This window comes from Lontra canadensis, unplaced genomic scaffold, assembly GCF_010015895.1.
Source record: "Lontra canadensis isolate GAN:19392208 unplaced genomic scaffold, GSC_riverotter_1.0 scaffold28, whole genome shotgun sequence".
NCBI lineage: Eukaryota > Metazoa > Chordata > Mammalia > Carnivora > Mustelidae > Lontra > Lontra canadensis.
Genome location: NW_022631022.1, coordinates 18,456,478 through 18,463,745, shown reverse-complemented (window position 1 = coordinate 18,463,745; position 7,268 = coordinate 18,456,478). Strand labels below are relative to the sequence as shown.

General features: G+C 51.2%; 1 protein-coding gene across 1 annotated transcript in view; it reads left to right on the top strand.

Annotated features, from left to right (window-relative positions):
- The first annotated feature begins 202 nt into the window (after positions 1-202).
- The window catches only part of STRA6 (signaling receptor and transporter of retinol STRA6), a 33,967-nt gene continuing 26,901 nt past the window's right edge, over positions 203-7,268 (top strand). The window contains exon 1 of the mRNA XM_032865036.1: positions 203-272. The gene's annotated coding sequence lies outside the window, so the exon portion shown is untranslated. The remainder of the gene's footprint in view (positions 273-7,268) is intronic.

Sequence of the window (7,268 nt, the reverse complement as noted above, 5' to 3'; positions counted from 1 at the left end):
CATGCCTGCAGCCCTCTAGCTGGCAGGAGCTGGGGCTGCACCTGTGACCCCTGGGCTTGTCTGACAGCCCCTCTTCCTGGTTCAGAAGGGATACATTTCCTGAGGTAGCAGAAAGCAAAGGGCATTAGTGTCTCTGACAGCATCAGCAGCACCGACCTTTGCCTCCTATGGTTGCTCAGCTGTGCTACCAGCTCCAAGAGCTCCCTGCAGACTCTGGGGGGTGCAGAGACCAGCACCAGTCCTTCTCTCTGCACTGGAGCCAGACGGGGCAGGTAAGCAGGGAGGGAGAGACAGGAGTGGGCAGGGGAAGAACTACTTAAGCACTCAAGAAAGCCCCAGAAAAGGTGCCGCCTGGAACCTTTAGGCGGAGAGACCAGCTTCACCGTCAGGCTCAGAGAGACAGAGAGAAAAACAAAACCAAGAAAAACAAAACCAAGAGCGGGAGAGAGGAACAGAAAGGGAAAGACGGAGTAGAGAGAGGGAGAGACACAGAGATGGACTGAGAGTGAGGCAGAGACAGAGAGGTAGAAGGAGGGACAGAAAGGTGGGAGACAGGCAGACTGAGCCAGACCAGGTGAGGGTGGGAGAGAGAGAGAGACAGTAACAGGGATTGCAAGAGAGACTGATGGACTGGGACAGACTGGCCGCAGAAGGACAGGACAAAGAAAGAGAGAAAGGAGCCAGATGGGAGATAATGGCAGACACACCCACCGGTAGGCACCAGTGGGCAGAGCTTCTGCTGTATTCTTATCAGACAGAATGCTGAGAGGTATGTCTCAGGCGGGCGTTTTAACCAACTCTGGGGGTCTTCGCCGAACTCCAGGGACTGGGTCCCAGACAGGGTCCCTAACCTCAGAAGGGAGCAGAGTCCAAACCCTGGAAAGGGCAGTTTCTGGGCAAGGACCTGTGAGCTCTGTGTGTACAAAGAGGGTAGGAAGAGGGAGGATCTCTGGCAAGACTTCTAGCTCAGTCACTGCCCTGGCATATCATGTCGTTTCTCTGAGCCTCAGTTTCCTCTAGATATGTTGGTGAATATGGGTAGAGCAGGGGTCTCTGAGATCTCCTTCTGGCCTAAGATCTGGCCTCAGCTCAGGCTTTTTCTTTGCAGCTAATTTACTGCTCTGTCCTATTTAACTCATGATCTCTACCTCATAATCCAAGATGGCTGCCTGATATCCAGCCATTGCAACTTCATTTCAGCCATCTGGAAGGCAGAAGGAGTAAAGAAAACATCGCTCTTTTAAAGAATATCTCTTTTCAGAAGCTATAGTCAACACTTCTTTTTCCACCTTATTGGCCAATACCTAGTCTTAGGGCTGTATGTAAGCTTCAGGAGAGGCCAGGGGGATGTGCAGTACCAGGCTGGGGACTGAATCTGTTTCACACAGCTCAGAGATGCCTGTACAGCTCCTCTCACACAACAGGCTTCAGTACAACCTTAACGTGTTTTCCTTTGATTTACTAGTTGAATAAATAGACAGACAGATAGATAGGTTTTAAATATACATTTCAAACAAATGAAAGTCCCCCTTCACTTGCACAAAGTCATTTCTCCCCCAAATGTGACCACTATGAACAATCTGCTGTGTGTCTTCTCGATTCATTTTTTAATGTTATTTACACACACACACATGCACGCGTGTGTGTGCACACCTAGTTGAAAGCAACATGGAGTGGGATTGTGATTTACGAACTGCTTAGCAATTTGCATTCGTGGTTATTGTACTTGGCACTGTCTTGGCGGTTTCACCATGCCAGGCCATGAGCAAGTACCTTACCGTACAGACTTAGCAAAGCTGATCCATGGATATTGGGCTCATTGCCAAGTTTTGCATTACCAATGGCCTTGGGAGATGCCCACTTTCCTGCCTATACATGCAAATATTCTTTGAGGGTAGAGTTCCTGAAAATGGGCCGAAGGTGAATTCTCTCTTTGAGTTGTGAGTCTACCCCTTTCTGTGTAAAAATCTCTTCTCACGCTGTGCCCTCTGTCTGGGGTCTTCACCATCATGGGGATCCAATCTCACAGCCTAAAACTTGTGTTCCTTAGGCTGCCCACACTTTTGTTAACTGTACCTCCCTTCTCCTTGGAGGTGGAGGAAGGGGCCTCCCCAGGCATCTATCGCCTGAGGATTTAGGGCTCTGCCATCTTTATCACTTCCCATCTTCTTCCCTAGTGTTTCCTTCCCTTCCCTAGTGCTGTTTACCCCTCTGGGGAACCTCCTCTAGAAGGAGGAGGAGGGGAGAGCATGGTGAGCCTGAGCCTGCTTCCAGCTGACAGAGGGATGGAGATCACCTCCAGTGGATGGACGGATGGACCGATGGAGATCGGCCCACTGTCCCTGCATCCTCAGGGAGTCGAAGGCATGGGCTTGGGATGAATAGCAGGCCCCAGTACCCCAGCCTTCTTCCAGAGAGAGACTGGGCCATGAGGAGTTGAGGAGAAGGCTCTCCCCCCTTAGTGGATTATTTCTGAAACTCAAGCCCCAAAGCCCCATGAAAGTGTGACAAAGTTCCCCTTCTGGTGCTCAGGGCCCTCAGCCCAGCTGGGCAGCAGTGGGAGGCTGATCGGGTTATTAAAAGCTTAGCCGGTGGTTCCCCTCTGGCTTGGAGCAATTCATCAGGTCATGGCCTCCTGGGGGTGATGAATGGTGACAAATGAGAGGAGGTAGGGGGTTCCTGAGCCCATCCAGGGCCACAGCTGGGGAAACTCAGCCATCAAAGCCCTATGCAAGCTTCTTCACTAGAGGTGACTCTGAGGGCCAGGGAGATCAAGTTTCGGGCAAATGGTTTCTGGAGGTGGAGAGGCTCCTCTGGAGACAAGACATCCTGTGTGCTCTGTGGGGCCCAGCCTGGCCATGGGCCGGAGCTGGAGAGATGGGGGTGGGGTGGGCTTCTCTGATTCTGCACAGGCGGGAGGCCTGGGGTAGGGGAAAGAGGCCTGAGGGGTGGGAGGAGGGGCAGGGCCAGAGCCAGCGGGAAGGAGGGAGCTTTCTGGGAAGAGGAGATCAAACACCTTCCAAAGCAGGTGCTGGGGACCCTGCTTGGGGGCCGTCTGCTGAGACCTCGCAAGCAGCCAGCCCTCCGGGATCCTAGCCAGAGCTGGGGCTGGCGCACTCAGAGGAGGAGGCCTCAGTTGTTGGGGAGTACTCTGTGCCTAGAGCCAAGCCTCGTGGGCCAGGTAGGACCAGAAGAGGTGGGGGAAGAGAGACAAAGCACTTCAGTGGGCACAGAGCCCCAACAAGGGCTTTGGAGGCAGGAAGGTGGCTGGATTGGTAGGGGAAGCAATTCTGAGGGATGAAGTTGGAGACCTGGAGATGGCTGTACTGGGAGTACTCTGGGGGCCAATGTCGACTCCAAAGACAGGGAGATGTCAGAAGTGTTGTGTCTGAGTATGGTTTTCTGGGAGAGGCGGATGGAGACCCCTAGCCTGCGGCCATCAGGGAACAAGAAGAGAGAACTCAGAGAGAGAGAGAACCCAGGGGATCTGCCTAACAGTCAGTTCTTCAGGGAGGAGGGAGGGCAGCACAAAGCCTACATCTCAAGGCCAGACCATGGTGATAAAATGCCAGGAAGGCTGTGCCAGGAAGGAGAATCCGGGGCTCCTATAGCTGGGGGAATCTTCATGGCCTTCTGGCCAGTCCTTCTTTGAAGGCTGGAAACCCTCCGTAGCACCTTGATGCTACCACCCTCTTCTTGATTACCTCCCCTGATTGGGGGCTCACTCCTCTGTGTGAGTAAGAAAGCTACTTTTGTCCTGGGCTGAAATTGGCCTCCCTAGCTTCCCTCCTCTGAGTCAGTTCTAGCCTAGCTCTCTGGGAGGGGAGGGACACGCTGCTCCCGGGTCCAGACAGCTACCTTCCTCCTACTCCTCACCAGTGTCTACACTCACACCAGAGCAGTCTGGCTGAGATCCCTCATGGCTGATGGTGTTGGTGGTGAGGGGGACAGGAGAATTCCAGGAAGGGCATGTTGGGTGATGTTGCTTCTGCTTCTTCTTCTTCTTCTTCTTCTTTTTTTTTTTTTTAAGATTTTATTTATTTATTTGACAGACAGAGATCATAAGCAGGCAGAGAGGCAGGGAGAGAGAGAGAGACGGGGAAGCAGGCTCCCTGCCGAGCAGAGAGCCTGATGTGGGGCTCGATCCCAGGACTCTGGGATCATGACCTGAGCCGAAGGCAGAGGCTTTAACCTACTGAGCCACCCAGGCGCCCCTCGGGTGATGCTTCTGATCTACCCTCATGGCAAGGGAGGTAGGAGGTAGAGAGTGAAGGGGTAGAGAGCCATCCACACTCTCCTGTCATGAGCTTAGCATCAGCGACATACCTTCCAGCCACTGAGTGGGGCCAATCTGTGTCTGGGGACAGGTTAGGCACCGGTGTCAGTTTGATACATGGATGCTGTGTCAACAGGGGCAGACCCGGAGCTCATTGGCCTGCATGGGGTTGAACCTGACTTGGCTGCCTCTCCACATGGGACCTCATGGGCAGGACCAAGTTGCACAGGAGGCCATACCCCTTCTCCTGGACCAAACATCCCTTGGGCATTTTCTGCTGCAAAGCCAGGGATCAGGGATGGTACCGAGGCTCCCTGAGGGGTCATTGAAGTTTGGGTGCTGTGCAACTTTTGTGGAGCAAAAGTTTTGGGCTGGGATGGGAGGGTGGTGGGCAATGGGGTCTCTGGACCTTCTCCAACTTCTCACCGTAGTTCAGACCATCAGGCCCCAACTTGTGCTTGATTTGTCTGTGTCTGATGCTCCTTGGAAAGTGACCAAAGTTTGACCAAGGTCCTGGTACAATACTGACGTTCTGGGGGTGACACCGAGGTTCCAGGAGTTTTCGTGGTGTTACTGTAATTCTGGGGATAGTGCTGGGATTCTGGAGGTGCTCTGGAGGATCGGGGAAACCCTGGGGACGTTTCTGAGATTTGGGGGATGCTGCTGGTCTTCCGCATTGCCTCTGGCCCACTGTTAGCTCCTTTTAAGCCTAGCACTTGGCCCTTTGAGGATTTTGATAACCACAGGCTGCTGAAGGCACACACGTGGGCTTCTGTTCCTGGACGCAGACATTCCTCAGATTTAATCAACTTGAACAAAAACATGGGTGTAAGGACCTATTTAGAAACTGTCCCTGCTCCCCTTCCCCCAGGGGATTTACTTGGAGACAAGTCCCGGAAACCAGCTTCAGGTAACAAAGCCCAGATACAAAGGTGGGTCAGGCCAGGTGGAGGCATCCGATCAGTGGGGGGATGCATACTGTCTCCCTGGCTACCAAGGAGTATGGGCCCCGCCCTTTGGGCGCCAATCCCAATCAAGGTGTAATAGGCTGGTTCAAATGTCTACTAGGGTAAATTGTAACTCAATTGGTCACCTAGCATCACTGTGGAGTTTCCTGTGTGTGTTACAATCTCATTGGCCTCCTGTGCGTGGCCAGGCCCGATGGCATGGCCTTTGCCCTTAAAAGCTAGACTGTGAAACAGAAAAGGGTCGCCCTTTCTTGTAAGAGGTGAGGCCCCAAACGTTCGGTTAGATTCTTGATGCTTGGCGTGAAATAAAGCTTTGCTTGACCTTCGCTTTGTATCAGTCTCGCTCCTTTAATCACGGACCCATTATTGGGGCATAACATATGGGGGCTCGTCCGGGATTAAACGATGAGAACTAAGCCAGCATCAGAATTTCTGGGAAAAGCCTCGAGGTAAGATCTCACAGATTTTACTCTGTGGGATCCGCCGATCTCCAGGTGCTCTGTGAGATCGGTTGGTCTGTCTGGGTGGAGCTCCGGGTATAGCCCACTGGGGTGAAGCCAGACGTGGCCATGCTCCCCAGGGCTGGAGAGGATGCAGGGATGCCCCTTCCCTCCTTGGTAGATCGCCAGGGGGTTCGAGTCCCCCTTGGCAGTCAGGGGGTTCAAGTCCCCCTAGGCAGCCAGGGGGTTCAAGTCCTCCGAAGTGGTCACTGGGGGTTTGAGTCCCCCAGGCGGCCAGGGGGTTCGAGTCCACCTGGACGGCCAGAAGATCAAAAAGTCCCCACCGGTGGCAGGTTCTGGGTAAGATCTGCTGGGCCTGCAGTTGTCTTTGTCTTGTCTTTTTGTTGTTTGCTGTGCTGTTTGTTGTGTTTGAAGGAATAGGGCAAACAGAAAGTAAGGGGACTGTGACTCTTAATGGCTATAACTGGAGCCAACTGGGGGTTAGTCTAACTCAAGACAGAGACGTTAAGGAATATTCCCAAGCAGCTGCCGAAACAACTTTGTTTCGGGGACATTCCTTGCCCTCTCTGGTCTGACGGAGACTGCCTAGCCCCTCCCCCTTGCTGGTGGGAAAGCATGGTGTCTGCTCCTCTCTTGGAGCTGATGAGCCCTGGAACTGGGAACCCTTTCTCTGCCTTCTGGTGGCACTTTGTTCTGTTCTTCACTGTCGGGAAACAAGAAGAGCAGCCCCTGGACCTAACACCCCCCCCCCCCAGATCTTCCCACCCGGGTCTCAGGTAAACATTTGAAATGGAGTGGGCCCAGGTGGAACGTAAATCAGTATTTGAGCTAAGTTAAGTTTGTTGGGTTAATTAGGATAAACATGTCTTTTGATTTAACAGTAGTAAATGTGAAACTTCAGAGAATGTACTTAAGGTAAAAAAAAAATCTGTGTGAAAATCTGTTGAAATCTGTTAGCAAAGAGATGACTAAACTGATGGCTAATTGTCTGTCTCAAAGTTTTAATGGGTAGTTGTTAAAGTAGCTTTCAAAGTCTTTGCTAACCTGAAACTTGAACCAAATGGGATAAAATGCTAGAGCGCTGGTTGCTGGAACTAGGTTTGTGCTTTTGAAATCTGTTGGTAAACATGTTTTGTTCTTAACTGATTGATAAATTTGCCATCTAAAGAATTCTGTTGTAACAGTTCACAATTGGTTTATATTTAATCTTCAGTAGAGGTTAAGGTATTTCTAAGGGTACAAAATTCTGCTAAGTGTAATGAAGACTGATGGAAATAAGGGAAACAACTCTGTAGAAAAGTAGGAAATATGTAAAAAGGAAAGACACTGGTATAGAAAAGCTGGTTTTATCTCTGTTTAAAAAGGCAAAGTTTTCTTCGGTTAATTGAAATGTAAATGGTTTGCCTGCCCAGAGTTGTAAATGAGATCTCTTTGGCTCCTAAGTCTTCCTTGATATGTTAAGTTACTGATAAACCTTGGGTTGCATTTGGGTAAATGCTGTAATTATTCTAGAGGTTCTATACATTTCCTAAAATTGTAATGTTTTGATAAGGTTCTTCACTT